The 22650-nt window shown below is 42.7% G+C and overlaps 1 protein-coding gene across 1 annotated transcript in view; it reads right to left on the reverse strand.

The window, feature by feature from the left end:
- Positions 1–9074, reverse strand: part of LOC102512338 (transcription factor SPT20 homolog) — a 58494-nt gene extending 49420 nt beyond the window's left edge. Inside the window, exon 1 of the mRNA XM_032474999.1 lies at positions 8986–9074. The gene's annotated coding sequence lies outside the window, so the exon portion shown is untranslated. The remainder of the gene's footprint in view (positions 1–8985) is intronic.
- Between the last annotated feature and the right edge of the window lie 13576 nt (positions 9075–22650).

A 22650-nucleotide genomic window follows, 5' to 3' on the forward strand; every position in this document is an offset into this window, starting at 1 on the left:
AACTGCAGTAGCAATAAAGTCAAAATCAGTATCACTTTAACAAAATGAGTGTTTTTTATGTTTAGAGAGGTTACAAAGACGTCAAATTTACCGTCTTCCCGGTTTTTAAGTGCAGCTCAGTAGTGTTAAGTGGATTCACACTGTTGTACAACAGATCTCTGGGGTTGTTTTCTTCTTGCAAAAGTGAAACTCTCTCCCCAAGTGGCACCAGCTCCCCTGCTCCCTGTCCCCCAGTCCCTGGCCACCACCCCTCTGTCTTCTGTGTCTCTGAGACTGAGTGCTTTAGATACTTCATAGAACTGAGGTCCTACAGGATTTGTCTTGTGTGACGGGCTCATCTCACTTAGCGTCCTGTCGCCGAGGTCCACTGGGTTGTAGCCACAGGAAGGTCACAGCTCTTTATAAATGGTTTCACCATACACAATATATACTGAAGTGACCTATGAGGTATTAGAAACATCTTTCAGAAGAACGCACTTCGGTATTTGTTTATTTCACTTAAAAGTTTTTTTTGCAGTGTATGATATGCGATTTTTACACATTTGTTTTGGGGGGGAAAAGCTAAAACGCCCCCAAAATGATGCTTGTCACTTATATTGAGGCCATGGGAAATCTCCAAATAGGCGGGATGGGTTAGAGGCGCCTGCTTGTGTGGTGGTCCCCAGCCCTTTAAGAGGCTCCATCTGCGCTCGGTGACCCACAGAGCCCAGGTCTCCTCCAGGCTGCAGTCACTGGCCTTGAGAAGGTGCTTGTGGGACAAGCTGTTTTCTCTGTTTATAAAATCCTTTACAGTTTGTAGAACTCTGGGTTATTTGCAGCTAAACATCTGGAAATGAGTGTATTTGTTCACTTGTCAGATGTCCTCAGCCTTGTTAGATTCTAAAGTGGACCCCCCTTCCCTCCCTGGTTGGTCATCACAACTGTTCTCCCTGTTCGCTCATTTCTTCTTTTCTTCTTTCTCGTTTCCCTGGGACTCAAAAGATCCTTGAACTTTTCTGTTTTCCTTTTTTCCCTTTTTTTTTTTTTTACTGTGATATAATTCACATAAGAAACAACCATTTTAAAGTGTACAGTTCAGTGGCATTTCCTGCATTTACAGTGTTGTACAACCACCGCCTCTGTCTATTTCCAACTCCTTTTCCTCATTTCAAGAGCCACCTCTGCACCCATTCAGCACCCAGTTCCATCTTCCTCTCCCCCAGCCCTGGAAACCACAATTTGCATTCTGTCTCTGGGGACTTCCTCATTCTAGATTTTTCCTCTAAATGGAATCAAAGGCTATGCGACCTCTTCTGTCTGGCCCTTTCCTCTTGGCATAATGTTTTCGAGGTTCATCCACCTTGTAACGCGTATCAGTACTTCATTCCTTTTTACGGCAGAACGGCAGTCCCTTGTTTGTGTACACCACATCTTTTTATCTGTTGTCTGCCGATGTGTATTTGAGTTGCTCCCACCTGTTGGCTATTGTGAATAATGTGGCTGTGAACATTTGTGTACCAGTGTCTGTTTGAGTGCCTCTTACATTTTGGTCTGTTGTAAGTTTGAAGGACAACCTGTCTATCTAAAATTATTTTTTCTAAGTATACATGTATGTTTCCTGCCTTTTGTCCTGAGAGAAGAAGGAAATTTGGTCTGGCAGTTCCAACAGAGAGGAGAGAAGAGACGGGTAACCGGTGCTTCTTACTTGGTTAACGCAGCTGTACTAAGGTGCTGCCGATCCTGTTAAGGAAAGATTCAGGCAACTTGAAGTCAACACGTCAGATATGCCATCGGGGTGACACTGATCCCATTAAAGCTTTATGTAGCCCACCCTGGACATGTTCGGGAATGGTGCCTGCACTTTTACGAAGTGAACCAGTGCAATGACCAGCTGCAAAGAAGAGTTTATGCCCCATGTCAGGAGCCAAGCTGAACTCAGAATCTCACTCGATAGGATGTACCTCCTCCCCCCGTCCTCTCTGTGGTTCTTACAAGTAGTGCTCGAAGACCCCAGCTGAACTGTGCTTGAGTAACGTGTTCCCTTCCCAGGCCTGCGAGTAAATTCAGCTGTGTTTCAGATTACCGTTTGGTGGTCTTTGTTTCCTTCTAATGAACCTCAACGAAGGTTGTGGCAAGGGCCACACTGATGAAGCAGGAAGAGTGTCACCCCTGAAATAAAATCGCGGAGTACGTATTCATTCAAACGGCTGTGTAGGGAGGACTTCCCACGTACCTTTTACTGTGATAGGCCCCATGTAGGGGGTGGGGGTGGGGAATACAGATACCATAGAAAAGTAAAATATCTCTTCAGAATCTAGATCTTAATCAAAATTCATATCATTTTATCCTTTAGCAATTTAAGCTAAATTCCCCGTATGACAAAGTCACAATAGAATAATGAATGTTACAGCTCTAAAGATGGGTACACAATAGAGAAAACGGGAAGTAGCAGAAGAGTCAAGATTTTGGTGGCTCCTCACCCTACCACGAGGCAGAGGTCAGGACACAGACCAAGGAGATGATGGAAACAGGACTCCAGAGAGGAAACACTGCCCAGCTCATGAAGTCCAGTATGCATATCTGCACAGAGATTTTGTACTTGTTTATAAAGGTTAAGTTTAAAAAGCTATCATTCCATTCTAGATTGCTGTTTTGAGAAAGTCTTGGGGAAAATTCCCAATTGTCCTGAGACACTTTTATTTCTTAAAAGTAACAAAATCATGTTAGGTTCCTTGCCAGACAGTCTCCAAGGTCCTGGTTCCACTTGCCACCTCTCAGCTGATACCAATATCGTCTTTGGTTTTTGTTGTGAGTTGCCTCCTGAAATAGCACCACAACCACCTGTTCATTAGAGAAAGCTGAGTATTCTTCCCGGCAAGGGAGAAGACAACCCGGACGGAGCCTTAGTAGTGTTTTCGGTAGTTTAATGTCTTTTTCTATAAAACCTAATAACATAATCCTTCATGTCCAGTACCTCAGTATTTGATCTGCAGGGAAAACGTCAAACTTAGCTGCTTTAACTGCATTTTGAAAAACACCTAAGCTATAAAATACAGGATTTTTTCCCTTTATTCTACCTGCTAGGCACTGTTCGATTTTTACATTTCAACTCACTCAGTCCTTGCAAGGACCATGTGAGGAAGGCACAATTAAGGATGAGGAAACAAGTCACTGGGAGCTTAAAGAATTTGCTCACGGTCACCCAGCTATGAAGTATCAGCTCTCAGATTTGGACCCAAGCCTTATGGGGTCAGACCGTGTCCTTTACCACACTACCCTCTCCACTGCCTCACTGAGGGCAAGACATAGACCTGTCCCCACTGGGCTCATCCTTTGGTTGGGAAGACCTTGACATGGGGGTGAAATGTCACTTAGCGATATGTTGGTGTTTGAGGGGAGCTAATAACTGACATCTCCATTTGAAAGAGATTCAGGAGTCAGCCAGCCAGAAGTCAATATATCCTCTTCTTACGTGCTGCTCATATATTCAAGGACATAATTTAGATCTGGGCCAAGCCAGTTTCCTAGTACTGCACCGTGTATTAGGGAGATTCTTCTACTCACTCACAGACAGCCGGAGAACCTCAGACCCCTCCCCACGGGTCTGGCTCTCTGACTGGGGGGAACTGAGTGGGCAGAGCAAGGCCACTTTTGCTCTAATGAAGAGCTTCTTGACTCCTGGGCAATAGGCCTCTGGCATTTGGTGAAGACTATGGATCCTTTCTCAGAGTAACATTTTTATGTGCAGAAAAGAATACATTATACTACATTATATATAGTAAATATAATATCTAAATATATATAATAATATATAATATATAATAATGAGGCATTAGAAAGGAAGCCCATTACACTAAAATACAACCCTGAAAGTATAAATAAATAAATTTATGATAAATAATAAATGTGCTTCTTTGTTAATGCATTAAATAGTAAGATTTAGCAGTGGGACTACTAATTACCCTTGTTTCAAAGCAGTGCTGAGCAGGAATGATATTCTGAGGTATCTGCTGTATTTCATGTATCTGAAATATATGAAAACATCTGTGATTTCTATTCGACACAAATTCATAGACACTGTTAATATTACTATGGTTTGTTACTGGTATTCATTTGTAGCAAATATACATTTCACTTAGAGGTCAGAGAATATAAAGACATAAGGCATTTTCTTTTCTCATTAAGTTCAGGGGTCCCCTGAAAGTGTCCATGGGCTCCAGGTTAGGAATACTCACTCTAAGGGAAGCTCCTCCCTTGGAAAAAAAGTAGGTAATAAGCATCATCTCCAACAGCATATGTTACACGAACAAGACCACAGGTGATGATCAAGTTTGTTTACATTGTACATAGTGGCCAGATTACTGAATGGTGATCACAGCAGCTTGGAAAGCAGTGGTTTGCAAGGCATGGATTATTCATTTACTCCTCAAAATGACCCTATTGGTAGTTAGTGTTGTTATCTCCATTTTCAAGTGAGGAAGCCGAGGTTGTGTCACTTGTCAAAGGTCCCACATCTAGCTAATGGGAGGGTCAGGATTTGAAATTCAGGAGGCCTGTTGCCCAGGTAGTTTGGCTCCAGAACCCACGGTCTTAAACCACAAAACTGAACCTGTTTAGTAGGTTTAGACAGCTAGTTTAGGAATACCTAGGGCTAGGTGTAACTGCCATTTATAAAGTTATTGCCCTAGAAGAATATTTATTTTTTTAGTTGAAAATGTTCCTTTTTATTTGGTTAGGAAAGGAATAGAAAAATATATTTTATGACTTCAATGTTAAAAGTGAAAAAGGGCATGTGGGATTGCTTAGGAGTAAACTCTGGTGAAATGCTTACTCATTAGAGATTCTATATTTAAGCACTGGTGTTAGAACAAATTCAACCTAGAAAAATACTTATAAATAAATCATTGGAAGACAGCCCTTCCATAGACTGGGGCTTCCTCCATATCGAGATCAGGAATTACCAAACACCCTGTAGTGGCCAGTCATCCACTGTATTGAATAAGCATTATCCCCAAGTGGCCTTCCTCTGGATTGCTTGGACCACAAATCAGCTGGGGCTGGAGCAGGTGGGAAAGCCAGTCTTCCACTGAACTCAGCTTTCTGATGGGAGGGCATGTCACTTCTAATGAGCTCTGTCGAGAACTGTGAAGGTCTGAGATTTTATGCTGCTTCTGAACCAACAAGTTAGCCTTAATTTCATGGATGCTGGCAGAAGACACCAGAATATTGGGTCAGAGACAGAGGACTTGCCCAGCCAAGTCCCCTGGGGACAAGACAGAGGTGTGCAATGAATACTGCAAATGCAGTGGATGTGTGTCACAGGAGGAAAACCCAAGCTTAGGAAATAACAATATTTTTAAAGGGCTGCAAACAAGCCCAAATTTTGCTCTAGAGAGAGAGATTATCTTTATTATTACAGGTAACAAACACGTTTGTCTTTGGCTCCGTTAGGGAGATACTCTCTCTCTTTCCTAAGGCTGTTCACTATACAAACTTCCTTGGAAAGTTAGTTCAAAATAAAGGCTGTCAGTGTCTCTGCTCAAAAGACATGCACAAACAGGAGGAACATGGAGAAGTGTCCCCCAGTAGACTTCAAGTGCTGGCAAGTGGAATTCCCAGGTAACTCCTTTAAATAGCCAGTGTCCAACTCCAGACTGCCTGGCAATTAAGCAGTTTGTCTGTCCCTTCACTGATAAGGTTGTTTTCTCATGTGCACTCTATAACAGGAGAGCAACACAGGTACAGGTTCCTCTACTGGTACATAAATCCATGCTGTGTATCCAGGAGGGTTTAGTGGATGATGGAAGGAAAGGGACCTGTGCTTTCTCTTGTCCTGTTACCTTGCCCTTGTAAGTTTTCCTTTCCCCCAATGAAGCTGATGACAATTTATTCCAAGCCCTGGTGCACAACAGGTGATACCCAAATTGTCTTAGTACAGTAGATAAAGAAAAATAACAGAGATCTAAGAGTTCCCAGCAGACAGAAGGAAGAAGATAAAACAGGACAGGCACCCAGCAAAACAGAACTGCTAGAGGAGGACAGATAACAACTTTTTAAAAATCGCAAACTTTCTGTAAATAGATGCTATGGCTTCAAACTTAAAAACACATTAGATGAATTAAGGGAGAGACTAGCTACTAATATGGCCAGAGTGAGTAATCGGGGTGAAGGAGAAAAAATATCTCAAGGCATAATGTCTCAAAAATACAAAAAGATGGAATTTATAAGGAGAAAAAGATAAGACACTTGGAGGATAGATCTAGGAGACATAGCAAGCAAAAACAGGGTTAAGAAGGAGGGAAAGGCTTGCTGGGAATGTAAATTGGTGCAGCCACTATGGAGAACAGTATGGAGTTTCCGTAAAAATACTAACACTAAAGTTACCATATCTAGCAATCCCACTCCTGGGCATATATCCAGAAAAGACAAAAACTCTAATTCTAAAAGATACATACACCCCAAAGTTCAAAGCAGCACTATTTAGAATAGCCAAGACATGGCGACAAGCTAAATGTCCATCAACAGGTGACTGGATAAAGTAGTTGTGAGATATATATACATACATACCCACAATGGACTATTACTCCACCTTAAAAAAGAAGGAAATAATGCCATTTGCAGCAATATGGATGGATCCAGAAATTATCATACTAAGTGAAGTAAGTCAGACAGAGGAAGACAAATATCATAGAATATTACTTTTATATGGAATATTAAAAAATGACACAAACTTATTGATAAAACAGAAACAGACTCACAGACACTAGAAATCCCAGAAGCTAGAAGATGTTGAAATAACAACTAGAGACTACTTAGAGTAAAGGACTGCAACCCAAGAATCCCATACCCAGCCAGTATTTCATTCATCCATCAGGATAAAAAACATTTAAACAAATTTTTTAAGAATTAAAAAAGTTTAACAACCCCATGCTCTATTTGAAAAAAATACTCAAGAAATCATTCTAACCAAACAACAAATGAACAAAAACGGAGGCCTGAAATACTGAAGTTGACATTAAATGGATAATGATTGGATTTCTGAAAATAGGTAATATGTAGTTTAATCTAAATCAATCATAAACAAATTCTTGGGATATGTAACATGAGTACTAGATAAGGATCCTTAAAACAAAAGAGGTTGCTGCAAAGGCAATTTTAATCATTATTTAGAACTAAACTATGTCAGAAAAACCTAGGCATTGGATGTGGTGAACATGGCGGTAGAGTGGAGAAAGAGCACTTGAAATTTCTTACTTGGAGCAAGAAGGGGAAGGGAAATTAAAATAGTCTAACAATATCATCTTATTGGGGAAGGGGATTCAGGGGAAAATAGACAGTCTTGGTGAGAAAAATAGCTGAGGGGTCTTATTTTCAAATAATGGTAACAGAATATGCAATTGATTAAGACCACCAGAGAATAACAAGCTGCCATTAAAAGGATGGAAAAATACAATGGAATGTCCAAATTAATAAGGGTAAAACATAGAAGGGGTAGCAAATTAATAAAACCAGAAAAAAAAATAAGAAAAAGGAAAAAGAAGAACCATCAAAGTCAAACGATAGGGCATAAATACAACACAAAAGGAATAAAGCCAAGTATACCAGTCATTTCAGTAAATGCAAACGGACTTAGTGCTACCAAAAGATTGAAAATGTCAAAATGAGTTTAAAAAAACATTTATATGGTAAGCTATAAAAAATGAAGAGACAGCAAGGCCAATGCCATAAAAACCAGAAACGGCAATATTATGACCAGGAAAGGAGGAAGTGATGATGAAAGAGACCTACAAGAGACTGAAGAGGGACACTGCGGAACAGCAGAAGGCACAGTTTAAGAAGCAAGTGTCCGGAACGTGTGTGCTGAGCAACACAACAGCTAAATGCATAAAGGAGAAATCCTAGAATTGACTCTTGAAAGATGCCAACATTTACAGGTCAGGAAAAGAATAAGCTGGCTGAGAAGGCATGGCCAAGAAAGTAGAGGAAGAGCAGGAAGGTGGGCAGTGATCATTTCTGGAAGTCTCAACCAATATACAGGTACAGGCGACCCCAGCAACAGTGGTCAGACAGACTCTCCACCCAGGGCCAGCTCCAGGGTCCAAGAAGACAGAACCTGGGGGACAACATTCCCTTCCCCACAGGCAGGCTGAGGGAGACACGGGCCTTTTCACATCACCCTCCATTCTGCATCTGCAATTTGGAGCAGCTTGTAATTGGGATGCACAATGCAGAATTAGGTTCTTTTATCTAAGTGGGAGTTTCGTAGGCTTGGAGTGTTGTTAAGAAAGGAGCAGCTGCCCGATGTATGGGTGACATTGTAGAACACACCAGTAGTGGAAATAAAAAGGGGGTGCCAGGGGGAGGGTACAGCTCAGTGGTAGAGTGCGTGCCTAGCATGCGCGAGGTCCTGGGTTCAATCCCCAGCACCTCCACTAAAAATAAACTAAACCTAATTACCTCTCTGCCAAAATAAATAAATAAATAAAGCACAAATGAAAAATAAATTTTAAAAAAGAACTGAAAAAAAGAAAATCACATTAAAAGAAAAAGAGGGTGCCCATTATTTCCCATTGAAAGATCCATTTAACTTTCTGAGACTTAAAAAGTCAGTCCATGTTAAGACAATGTACTGTTTCTGACCCACTAAAAATCCCCTTTTCTCTTCTATTGACTAATCACGAATCTATATTTATTGTCAAGTTTCAGCAATAATTCTAGGGATTTTTTTTCTAATATCTCTAGGAAATGTAACTGTTAAATATTGGCAAATGCAGGTCAACTCTCATTTCAGTGCCATCAACTGTGCAGAGCTTTCATTTTTCAGTGATGGTAATTTCTGGCAACTAGTCAATTTTCACAATGCTCTCACAATGCATATTAACTGCCTCTCTCTACACACATACACACACACACAGAGGCCCTCTTTTTTTTCTGGAGCAGGTAATAAATTATGAAAGAAAAACAACGCACTGCAGAAAATATAGGTAAGATCAGGATGCCACTTACCTGGGATTTCTACCTCTTCCTAATCTTTAGAGTGATGCTGGCATTTCTAACATGTAGGGAATTGGGGCAAGAGGATAAAATGTAGCTGGCCTGATCTGAACAGGGGGAGGGAAGTGAAAAAGTAGTTGATGTCCCAAACACCTCTTCCCCTGGTGGGGGAACTGGGGAGCTATTATTAAAGAGTATAAACTTGCAACTAGAAGATGAATAAGTCAGGAGATATAATGTACAACATAGTGATTATAGTCAACAATACTGTATTAAAGACTTCAAAATTTCTATGAGACTAGATCTTTAAAGTTCTCACCACAAAAAAAATGATAATTATGTGATGTGGTGGAGGTATGAGCTAAAGCTACAGTGGTGATCATCACACTGCAATATTTAATAAGTGCATCAAATCAGTATGTTGTACACCTTAAACTGACACGTTAGGTTAATTATATCTCAAATTTAAAAATCAATTTAAAAAAACTTTCACTGAGTAGAACATTTGAAAATGCTGACAGCATCCACTCAGGAATTGACCTTAAAAAGAAACAAGTACAACTCAAATCTCGAGCCATGCTACCACAGTGTGGTCCCCAGACCAGCTGCATTGGCATCTCACGTGCGCCTGTTTGTAATGCAGACTCAGGGCCCCATCCTAGACCTACTGAATCAGAATCTGCACTTTGCTAAGATGCCTCAAAAGTTTGCAAAATGCCACACTGGAAGAAATCTGCTGGCAAGCTCAGAAGGGACACAGACCGAGGCTTGTTGAAGTGGGACGCAACCTGGACCTTTGTATTTTCACCAAGTTCCTCAGGGAACTCTGACACCAGCCGAAGTCTGAGCACCACTGCACAAGAGCTATGCTGTTCAAGACAAGAGCCCTGAGTCACCTGTGGCTGTTTACACCTACATTTCAATTTAATCGAACAAAAGTAAAAATTCAGTCCCACGTGCCACGTTTCAGTGCTCAAGAGCACGTGTGGCTAGTGGCGCCTCTATCGGACAGCGCAGGTATAACACTTCTGTCACTGTAGAAAGTTGTTGGACAGCACTGGGCTCAAGAGTTCTCAATCTTGCCTACACATTAGAATCAATGGCCATGGTTTTTTGTTGTTGTTGTTAGTTTGTTTTAATACAGAATGCTTATTTTAGGCCTCATCCTACAGGCACTTTATCGTCATAGAGACTTGCCCTACTGTTTTCTAGTAAGGACACTATTAGGAAAACCAAGCTCTTGATCTTGATAAAACCTCACATATTTAGGCTCAGATAATCGTGTGAGATGTTGTCCTTTTGAAACTGAGCAGGAACCTATGGGGCCCTCCCGGGCACAAAGCCTTTCCAGGTCTCCCATTTTTTGTTTGTAGGAAAAAGGCTTTGGCCTCCTAGATCGTCCCTGAGTAGCAAAGGGCAAACTCAGACAGTTACTAATCAGGGAAAGGAAGGAACACAGAAACTAAGGAAGAGCAGTCAAAAAACAACAGTCGGCAATAAAGCAGGGCCTGGTTCCTCCTCCAGGGATATACATAGCAATGTATCTCTGAGTTCTTCCCCGGGAACTAAGGCCCCACCCAGGGGAAGGATGTTAACTTCAGGCTGAGCTCAAGCACGTGGACCCCAGGCTGGCTGGAACCAAAAGGCTGATGACTGAGATTTCGAGAACACCACTCTGTTACCGCACCACCAAGCAAACAGAGGGTGGTCACACATCCTGCAGGCCTCCCCCAAATTTTACCTATAAAAACACTTCCCTGAAAACCATCAGGGAGTTCAGGCCTTTTGAGCATGAGCCGCCCATTCTCCCTGCTTAACCCTGCAGTAAACCTTTCTCTGCTCCAAACTGCAGCATTTCAGTTTGTTTGGCCTCACTGTGCGTGGGGCACAGGAACCTGGGTTGGACAACAATTTAAGTTTGCTGGACTCCAGGCTATGGTGCCAGGTTCTGCATTCTATGCATGTAATTTCAGGGATGTGATATTTACTTCATTTTCCTTTTTATTAGTTGAAAAGATCACATAGAAACACTAAGAAAAAGTTTAAAAGGCTTCACACAATCATTACACTATTTCTCTGACCCACTGCTCTCTAGTCCTTGCAAATTTGCATACAGTATCTGATTTTTCATGAGCCACCCCAGGCTGGCTGTTCGATAGGTTTACAACAATTATAAAACTGAACGTCAATTAGATCAGCCCCCACCTCCAATCTTCAGAATATACAGAATTACCATCTCTAAATGCCTGCCTCCCGGCTCCTTGGGGGGTTCTGGGTTTCCCCACATACATTTTTGCACAAACATAACATGCCTCTTCAGCCTTTGCTCCTATGCTCCTACAAGGACAGTGGTTCCCCAGGGACCCAGGTTGCTATAGTGATGTCCTTTGCTGCTTCTGACTCATAGACATGTCTCCGTTTCGCACTCTAAGAATCTCCATGAGTCACCCAACTAGGTTACATTCATAGAGGAGCTCTTTATGGAGAGTTGCATGATGGGGCACTTTTATTTGCTGTATCTCCTTGTCCCAGCCCAAGCCCCTGGAAGATCTAGTTGACATTTGGAAACGTCTTCCCTCTGATCAACCATTCCCTAACCAAGTATGTGCACCTGGACTCTCCATCCTTTGGGGGTTAGTAAGGAGTGGCCCTTATTCTCAGGGGGGCTGGGTCCTAGAGGTGGGAGACAGCCGGTGGTCCTACACAGCTAGTCATTATCCTCACCAGGGCTGGACTAGGCTGAGGCAAGTGAGGTGCTCACTCTCAGAGTCAGGCAAATGTAGGGTTGAAACTTCACTTAAAATTTTGATACTGTGTCCACCATAGTATCAAAAATTATGTTTTGCCTTAATTCACATTTTTTAAATATTTTTTTGCATTAAAATATTTTTATCTTGATTACTGAAGTTTTTTTGTCCGTTTGCTTAGCACTCTGTTAAATTTTGTGCCAGGGCCTTGCTGACCTCACCCCATTCACAAGCGCCAGTCCTTTCCGTCAGGTTCCTCTATCCCTCATTCAGATAGAGCCTTGGTGGGCCTACCGCTCACATCATCGAGTCATACCTGTAAACCCCTCTGGCACCCAGCTTCAGCCTTGAGCTACACATACTGACTGCTACCTAGTTGTAATCACACTGTCCACTGTATTATAGTTAATTTCTATAAGCAATTGTTTCATAAACTATTTTCCTTGTTTCTAGGTTGCCTTAGTTTCCTCTTTTAACAGCTGCAAGATAGTCCACTAGGCTGACACACTATACTTAACTATTCTATTACTGGATATTCAGATTAGTTTCCATTCTCGTTCATTGAGTCCTTAGATCTACAAAAGAGCTGAGCGCTGAGGTAGAGGCTTGAGTGAGATAAACTGCTCTGCCTAATAAAATGGGAAGATTTTGATGTCGTTTTGGAGTTTGGGAGTTTGGAGGGTTTATGTTTGTGCGTTTGTTTGTTTTCTGGTGGGCTGTAGAGAGGAGAGAGGCAAGCAAGTTGTTGGAAAGCCGGAGGCCAGGACGGAAGAAACAGCGGAGGGACATTTTTTAAAGGGAGATATATGATACTGAACTTAAGGTATCAACTATATGGAGTCACAACGGAGACCCTGCTGTTACTGTCACATCTTCAGAAAATGTCGACCACAGTGCAAACTGACTCAGAAGCATACTAGATAGGGAGCTATTAGCACGCTATTTTGCATGTATACAAAAGAAGTCATTCACAGATCAGTTCCATCTAATGAAGGCAAAGACAGGGAAAGGGGAGAGAAGAAGTAGCAGACATCTGAAGATAGTGGCATTTGTCCTCTTTTCCATAGGCTCTCTTCTGATGCTAATCGGATGGCAGCAAGCAGCGAGGCCAGTGCAGATGCCCACCAAGGGAAGAGCCGCAGGAACGCACCATAGTCAAAACCCAGTTGGCTCCAGTTAGCTCGCAGCAGCCAGTAAGAAGTCACTCCCCCGGGGAGCCACAGGGCACTGGAGTGAGAGGAAGTGAGGAAGGGCTGTTACAGGATTTAGGCAGGCGGTGAGGGGTTCTGAGAAGAGTTTAAGGAAGCAGGGGCATATTCTGAATTCACTGTTGTCAAGAGGCAGAAGCAGCAGAATAATTGGGCATCTTCGTTTTCCTTTGCGAGGTGGCAAGATTAAGAAGGGGCTAGAATTGTCATTGGTAAAGGATCTACAGAGAATCCTGTTAGTCAGAGGAGGAGAGGGACTGCTAATCACTTCCCTGGTTGAGGAGTGGCCTTGGTTCTCTCTAGTTCCAAACATGGTCAGAGCGGCCTTCTCTGGACATTATTTATTTCCCACGAGCGCTATTTATCTTCAGTTGGGAACATCACAACCTAGCTGCCAGCAGGGCTATTTTTCATTTTCTCAGTCCCTCCTTTTGGCCAGGGGTAGACAAGTGCAGCCTGCAGGATGTCCATCTGTGGGTCCAGGTCCACACAAGTCAGGACATTCTGCCCTTGAGCAGCTGGATCAGTCATCAAGGAATAAATCTGGTCATTCATGGATGCCCTAGGAGATCCTGGGAGTCGACTCCCATGTGTTTTTGACAGGCTGTTTCTGCTTTGTGTCTGCCAGTGTCCTTTGAGAGCACCTGCAATGGAGTTATAATTTTTCCCTCATCTCGTTTTTCTGAACAGATGCAAATGCTGGGTCTTAGGTTCAGTTCCTTCTGGGTCCTGAGGTGACAGCATGGGCATGGGTAGGTCACTGTGGAAAGTTATCATTTTAGCAAGAAAGGCTCATCCACACAGGGACTCAGCTGAGAGCCTGTAGAAGATCTGCCTGAGATCTGCATGTTCATCAGATCTTCAACAGACCCCCGAAAAAGGCAAGTTTTTATCCACCGGCCCATCCTCACTGCCCAGGGTCACTCCTGAGCCCCTCACCCTTCCAGGTGTGTGGATTTGCCAGAACAACTGAGCGGCCCCCATAGGCGTTCCCTGGCTGGCAGATGCTAAATATTTCCTCCATATGTAAGGGATGAAAGTACAAGTGAAAAAAATGTTCCAGCATTTTGCCCCTGAGAGTTTTCAATGACTTCTACGACCACCATGTCAGCAGGACCAAGTCCCAAAGTGGTTGTCTCACATCAAGACGCTGAAAAGCCTTACACTTGACCTGGCTTGCCTGGCTTTACCTAGATGATGCCCTTGGCCTCTGAGAGCTTCTGTGAGTCATGAGCCAGAGTTCTGACTGGCTCTCTGGGGCCGCAGAACCTAAAGGTTGTTTCTGACCTTGTGGGTGAAGGCCCTCAGCACAGGCATCTCCCCACGGACCCAGTCATGAGAAGAGGAAGGATAGAGAGAAGGCAGACGGACTAGCTTTATCCTGCTCCTATGCCACCGAATTGGCCACACACCTCAGGACAACGTAGCTCTATTTTTCACAGTGTAACTCTGGACGGTAAAGTTTAAGGCTTCAGCAGGTTAAGAAAGACTGGTCAGAACTGAAAAGGAGCCCAAAATATAATGACTGAAGCGAGTAATGTACATAAATAGCTGGGCCAGTTTGTCTCTTGTTCAAAATCCTATTCTATTTGCGAGCAATTTTCTTCCACTTCAAACTCTCTCATTATATACCCTTTCATTCAAAATGTTAATTCTGCCTCCTCCTGTAATTTAACCATCCACTAATCATTTCTGGGATGGAAACACATATTCCTAAGTGAAGCTCTTTTGAAGAGCTGAGTTAAGCTGACAGTGGGTTTGTTTCTCTCATTTCTTATCTAATGGTTAATAGAATTGCCAACAAAGAACTTTTCAAAGTCTTAAAAACCATCCATGATAATATTTTTGCACACACTAAACATTTGGGCAGATGGACGTTTACATCTCAGTAACTAAAGTGGAAAAAAAAGGCAAAAAAAAAAAAATCTGTTGCCCCCAAATGAGATTTACAAAAATGACTTAACACTCTATAAAAATACAGTGACTCTCTTTCCAAATCAAAGGAAAAGTACAGGGATATGGATTCTAACCTTAGGTCTTCTGGTTACTAGCTAAGTGACCTTGCACACACGCCTGCATTTTCCACCAAATTTGTAAGTCCGTTTATAACAAAACTGATAGAAGTCAGATAAGAAGTTTCATGTCAAGAAAGAATATCAATGGGATGAGACAGGGAAGAAGTCAGATGCTCTCTCTTCCACCAAGGCTTCCCTACAGCTCAAGGGGCTATCTAATCAGAGTGACTTACAGTCTCCTTAGCAAAACAACCCTCTTAAGGATATCAGCAGCGCGCAAGACCAGCTAAGCCTTTCCTGTGTTTGAAGTTGAGGGATGAACTAGCGGTTGGCTCCAAGTTCTATCTCATTTATAAATTTAAAACAGAATCTGCAGAGCGTCAACGGTTCCTACTAAATCCAATGTCATCCTTTATCACTCTTGAGAAGAAATGTTAAAGATCTGAGCCTCTTAGGACCCTCTGCTGCCTCCTGTGCTCACACAATAACGCATTTCCCAGGTTATTGAATGCATGGTGTGGTAAATCACACGGGGACCCAATTCTTCACCCCTCCCCATGGCCGCACCCTTTGCCTGTAACGTGGTAGTGCCCTCCTGCTGGAGGACCCAGCCAGGGGCAGAGCCTGGATTTGCGGGGCCCAGTGCAAAATGAAAATGTGGGACAGCCTGTTTCAAAAAGCAGCAAATGAGTGCTATTTGAGCTACTAAAATATAGAGCTTTTTCCTTCCTTCCACAGCCTCTCTCAACTTGGAATGGTGCTTTTTATTTGCTATTTACTGTCATTCTAAGTAAAAAAAATTTTTTTTAATTAGCATAAACTTTACAGTTTATATTTTCCAAGAAGTAATGCCTGAGGGTGGGACATCCATGCAAAGCATTCAAGGCAGGGACACCATGCGAAGATAAATATGCTATGTCTGCCCTGGGCTGAGGATTCCTCGAGTATAGAGGCACATTTATCTGAATCCCCAGGGCTGGGCATGGTGCCTGGTACACAGCAAGCAATAAATACATATTTAAGGGAAAAAGGGAGGGAGCAAGAAAATGAATTTGAAAATGAGTTTAGGGGGAGATAGAGCTCAGTGGCAGAGCGCATACTTAGCATGCACGAGGTCCTGGGTTCAATCCTCAGTACCTCCATTTTAAAAAAAGAAAAAAATGAGTTTTGCTTATGCAATTGTGGAGACAGTGGCACCCTCACACATCGCTGGTGAGAGAGGGAAATGATGTACTCACTTTGGAAAACAGTCTGGCAGGTCCTCAGAAAAGCTAAACAGAGAGCTCCCATATGACCCAAAAATCTCACTCCTAGGTATGTACCCAAGACAAATAAAAACATACGCTCACACAAAAACTTGTACGTGAATGTTCAGAGCAGCATTATACATAATAGCTCCAAAGTGAAAACAACTCAAGTGTCTATCAGCTGATGAATGGATAAGCAAAATGTGGTCTATCCACACAATGGAATATTTTCCTGCCGTAAAAAAGAATGAGGTACTGATTCAGGCTACAACAAATACTACACTACGTGAAAGAAGCCAGTTACAAAGGACCACGTATTGTATGATTCTATTTGCGTGAAATGTCCAGAATAGGCAAATCCACAGAAACAGAAAGTAGACTGATGGGGCGGGGGGCGATGAAGAGTGACTGCTAATGGGTAGAGAATGCCTTTTTAGGGTGATGAAGATGTTTTGGAATTAGATAGTGATGATGGTTGCACAACTTTGGGAGTATACTAAAAACCACTGAATTTTGTGGCATGTGAGTTATATTTCATTTAGGAAAATAGTTCTGCTTGGGTCCATTTCTTACTAGTGTGTGACCTTTGAAAAGTTATGTGCCCTCTCTGAACTTCAGTTCCCTCGACTATATAGTGGGAAATAATAACACTTCTGTAGAACTGTTTGTGAGGATCGGGTTAGATATGAAATGTAAAGCAGTGGCACCCTGCAGCCTTCAAGCCCTCTGCTCCTACCTGCCACCCTCAGTATCAGGGACGGTCTCTGGCGGGATTCGGGCAAACCAACACAATGGACTCCCTCACTCACCTTCTACCGGGGGTGGGGGCGGGGAGCAGTAGAATATGGAAGAACATTCGGCGAGGGAATGGAAGAATCAGAGTTCTCTTCCTCCTCCAGTAAGTGGATTCTCTCCCCTTTCCCCTCGGGAGGATCAGATGGAGTGGATGAAGTTTCTTCTTGGAAGGGGCTCTGTGCCTCCCAGGGACCAGGTGAGACCCAGGGACAAAGGAGCTAAGCCACTATGTCTCCAAGCTTGGCTGGTCTCTAGGCTGGAAGGGGCAGAGTAACAGGGCTTCTTGGAATTGCTGCTCGGTCCTCAGCACCAGAGAATGGAATGACGTGTGAACAGTGTACATGATTTCTTGCTGGACCCAGACACTCCGCAGGAATACAGTTTCAGGGAGGAGAAGGATGCCCGGATGTCTGCCACAGGCAGGGCTAAACTGACCCATGTGGCACTCCAGGCAGCAAGGATATCTATTCAAAGAAAAATGCTCTTGAATTGTGTTTGCTCAAAATTATGTACTCTGTCTGTGTGGATGGTATTGATGAGTGTTTTCACATTTCCACCAGAGGGCGCTGTCTGCCTCCTTGGTGGCCACACCAATGTTCTATAGTATATGTGGAGTTAACTGGTACCAGATGACCAATTTATTAAAGTTTTAATGCCATGAAAGTGATGTCCCAATCTACACTTTGGATCCTAAACTTCCTTCCAAACACTGGTCCTACATTTTCCATTTTCTGTTTCCTATCTCTGCCTGGATGTTCTGCTGACCCACCGAACTCACCATGCCCCAAACTAAGCTCATTATCTTTCTCTCCGACTGAGTTTCTTATCTCTGTGTGGACCCAGGACAGCCAATACTGTTCTGCCGAATTTGAGCTGCAAACAGATCCCCAGCTGAAATCCCTCTGCTTGCCATGTCAGGCCCCAGGAGAAAGCAGAATCTTTTTCTACTCTGCACAAAGGCACCGTAATGGCCAGCAGCAGTCCTGGGCCCCACACTCATCTCCGGTACTCAACTTGGTCATTTGCATGCAGGTGCTCTTCTCTACCCTGTGTCAGCTAACATCCCTGAATGTCAAAATCGTATTTTTTCCCTGAAGATCTATCAGAAATGTTGTCACTGCCATAAAACCTCTGAACTGCTTCCTGCCCTGCACTCCCACCGTCTTTAAGTCAGCTCTTCTCCATCTGAATTTTCAAAGCACTTTACTATACTTAACTGTGGCATTTACCCCTTTCTTCCTGGTATTCAAGTATTTTTTGTGGTTAAAAATATATATAACATTAAGGTTACCATCCTAATCATTTTAAGTGTGTGGTTCAGTAGTTTTAAGTACATTCACACTTGTGCAACAGATCTCTAGAACTTTTTCATCTTGCAAAACTGAAACTTTATACCTATTGAACACCAATTCCTCCAGACCTTGGTAACCACCTTTCTACTTCTGTTTCTATGATTCTGACTACTTTAGGTACCTTATATAAGTGGAATCGCACAGTATTTGTCCTCTTGTGACTGGCTTCTTTTGCTCAGTACAATGTCCTTAAGATTTATCCATGTTGTAGCATGTGACAGGACTTCTTTCTTTTTTAAGGCTGATATATATGTGTGTATTTATGTATGTGTGTGTGTGTGTGTGTGTGTGTATACACACACACACATATACACACCAAGTTTTCTTTATCTATTTATCTGTCAATAGACGTTTGGGTGGATTACTTTCACTGCTTTGAATCTTTTGTACCCAAAAATGGGATTCCTGGATCACACGGTAGTTTTATTATTTTTTTAGGATCCTACTATTTTTCATAACAATTGCACCATTTTACATTCCCACCAACAGTGCACAAATGTTCCATCTCTGCATCCTCACCAACGCTTGTCATTTTCTCTTCTTTTGGTAACGGCGCCTAGCTATTTCAGCACAAGTTGCTGTATTCAGTTCCTTGGGCTGCTATAACAAATAATCGCAAACTGAGCGGCTTAAAGCAGCGGAAACTCATTCTCTCATAGTTCTGGAGGTCAGAAGTCCAAAATCAAGGTATCAGCCAGTTGTTCCCTCTAAAGGCTCTGAGGGAGGAGCCATTCCACACCTCTCTTCTAGTCTCTGGTGGCTGCCAACAACGTTTGGCATTCCTTGGCTTGTAGCATCATGAGTCTAATCTCTCCCTACCTCCATTTTCACATGGCCGTCTTTTCTTTGTATCTTTTCCTTTTTCATCACTTTTAAGGATGCTGTCATTGAATTAAGGGCTCACCCTAATGGGGTGGGGGCTACAATTCAACCCATTACAGTTGTCATTACTAGACTAAGGTCCTTGAGATCAGGATCTATGTCTTGTTCATATTTGTTTACCTCCAAAACCTAGTACACCACCTTAAACATAGAAGGGGCTACATGCCTCCTGAGGTAATAGGTGGACTGATGGTTGGTCAGATGATGGATATTATCTAACCTGTTGGATTGACACCTGATGCAGTCAGAGTTGGGAAGGGTGCATTAGGGATTCACATTCCCCCAATGACACTTCCTAATCACTCCAGGTATGACTTTAAGATACAGGGAACAGAACACAATGAAAAACCATTCACAGCTTCACAGCCACATAGCTTCTCCCACTCCGGGCAAATGGATCCCAGATGAAGACTGTCTGGCCGGGGCAGATTAAGGTAAGCTTGGCTGAAACACCCAGTTGCACAACAAGAGTCCACAGCCCTCCCCACAGTTTCTGCAAATTCTCAAGTCTCTATTTCGTGGTCCTGATTTGTTGTTCCTGTGTGTCTTCTTGATTCCTTTCCTTGCCAAAGGTCAGCGCCTTCACCAGATGCTGCACAAGATTCCCAGCTCGCCTCCCACCGCAAGCATTTCGGAAGTTTAGAACTTTACTAACAGTTTGGGGACACACAGTCCATCCCCTAACCTTCAGCCATGATGCTCACCCCCCTTTTTCTGTTTCACTTTTCCCTTTCCTCTTCCTCTCTGGTTCAAAACAGAAATTCCTTTCCTTGGCTTGTGCCAGGCAGCTCTGTAGTTCTGTTCACACTTCTACTCTAAACAGGCTTATTTTAAAAATGTAAGGCAGGCAGGCAAGAGAAGAGAGAGAGAGAGAGAAGAAAGGAAGGAAGGAAGGAAGGAAAAGGAAGGGAAAGAAAAGAAAAGAAAAAGAAAAAGGAAGAAAGAACTGGAACCATTTAAGAATTCTCATACCAGCTATTAAAATAATATTATTTTCTCTTCTTGTATTTTATAAATATTAATGATAACTTAAAGTGGGGAGTTCTCTTAGTAGGGAGAGAAACTGAACAACAGCCTTTGATCCAGTTGCTGTAGACTCCCCTCAAACCTTGGCCTTCTTACTAAAAGTGAAGCAATCCTCTTCTCAAGTTTACATTTAATTATAATTGCAACCGTCATGATGATTAAGCCTCTCCCTTTGTCATTGTCTTTTCTTGGCATCATTTCTTTGGCTCAGTTTGCAGGCTATAGACCTCAGATGAATCACAGAGAATCTGCTTTTTAACTGTGGCGAAACCATAGGCAGCTTTCTGTTTATTCCCAGAATCAGTTCCAAAACAGCTGTTCAATGTTCATCTTTGATTTTGTCATCTTATTTCAGGGGATGCTGGTAACAGCAGCATCTTCTGTTTTTAATTCCCCTGAAGAAAGAAAAAAAGAATTCCCCGAGTTGGTGTGCTGGGTGTAGGTGCTAGTTAATGACTTATTTCCTCTCATTTCCTTAATCAGGAAATTTCATAGTCCGGCAGCGGCAGGGTTCCCATGAACGTGGCTCTGACCTGAGCCAAGTTGTGTGAAACGCTCGACCACAAAACCAGCTTGCTTTGCAAGCCTCTGACGGTTCCAAAGTGAGGCCGACCAGAAGCTTCCATTTGATACAGTGGTGAGGAAAGCTTGTCAATTTTTCATGGGTAGTGCTGGCTCCATCTCTAATAGAATCAATCAGCCAAAAAGGAATACATGAAGTCATCCATCAACTGGTATTTTGGAGATGAATTGAATGGTGAGTTTTAGTTTAGGGAGATTTCCTTCTGGAAGAATGGTGGATGAATGATGGACACACTAAATACCTTGTGGTATGAAAAAGCACTCAAGAAAATCTAGACGAAGTGCGCCTTATCTGGGTGCAAGGTACTGCTTAGTTTAGAATCGTTGCTTGAAGGCTAATAGCTTATCAAAATGGTCATTTTTAAATGTCACGAGCCATGTTTAAATTGCTTTTTACCAGTGGTTTTTCACACTGTTGCTGTATGTTGGAATAACCTGAGGAGAGCTTTCCAAAAAAATACTGATAATTGACACTACTCCCAAAAAGTATAATTTACTGGTTCTCAAGTGAAACCTCGACAGTGGTCTTTTTAAAGCCCTCTCCACGAGACTCCAACGTGCAGCCGATTGGAGCCACTGTTCTCCGCAAATCACAACTGCAAACAACCTTTGAAACCTGTGTGGTGTGTATGGGGGACACACACTGTGATGGTGCACTTTGCAAGAAGTCAGTTTGGTTTGTAATGACCTGTCTTTGAAGTAGAATTTGTTCCCCTTCTATCAGAGATAAATTAGCCCGTGACAAATAATCTCTGGCAAACCTCACACTCACTTCTGTTCCTCTCTCTGTCTCTCCTTTTCAGCCTTATTTTCATTCCACACCACCTTTTAGAGACTGAACACCTTCCACGCCAGTTCAGATCACCAAAATGTGAGCCCTACTAGGAAACTCTTAACAACTCAATTTGCCAAACTGGTCTTTGTCCAGTATCCTCCATTTCAGGAAATGGACCCCAAACCCACCCTCTTGTTAAGCCAATAATTTGGACCAATCTTGATTGTTTCCTTTCCCTCATCTAATCCTTCACCCCACTGCCCTTCAAACAGCTCCAGCTCCAAACATAACTCACATTCACCCCCTTCTCACCACCCCGGGGCCACCTGCCTGCTCAACTATTACCACATCCCACCCTGACTGCAAAGGCTTCCCAACTCCTTCTGCTTTCACTCCATCCAAGCCATTCCTCGCCCAGCTGCCAGAGCGATCTTTCATGTGGTGACTTATAAACCACTTGCCTCACTGCTCAGCCATACCAAAGAATGAAATAACGTCACTGGCAGCAACATGGATGGACCTAGAGATTATCATACTGAGTGAAGTAAGTCTGACAAAGAAAGACAAATACCATATGATATCACTTATATCTGAAAAAAGGACACAAATGAACTTATTTACAAAGCAGAGACAGACCCACAGGCATAGAAAACAAACCTATGGTTACCAGGGGGAAAAGAGGGGGTGGGGAGGGACAAATTGGGACTTTGAGATTTGTAAATAAAAACTACTATATATAAAATAGATAAACAACAAAGTCCTACTGTATAGCACAGGGAGCTATAGTCAATACCTTGTAATGGCCTATAATGAAAAAGAACAGGAAAAGGAATATATATATATAAAAAACTCTGCTGTACACCAGAAATTAACACATTGTAAATCAACTATACTTCAATAAAAATAAAAAACAATAAACCACTTTCCTGCAGAAAGCCTTTCAACAGCTGCTTGTTTCAAGTGGAGTAAAATCCGAACTCCTCACCTTGGCCCACAGGATCTAGCTGCGGCTGCTGTATCTCACTCAGGCTTGTGCCCCTCCCCCTTT

The sequence above is a fragment of the Camelus ferus genome, chromosome X (genome assembly GCF_009834535.1).
Source record: "Camelus ferus isolate YT-003-E chromosome X, BCGSAC_Cfer_1.0, whole genome shotgun sequence".
In the NCBI taxonomy this organism is placed as follows: Eukaryota; Metazoa; Chordata; class Mammalia; order Artiodactyla; family Camelidae; genus Camelus; species Camelus ferus.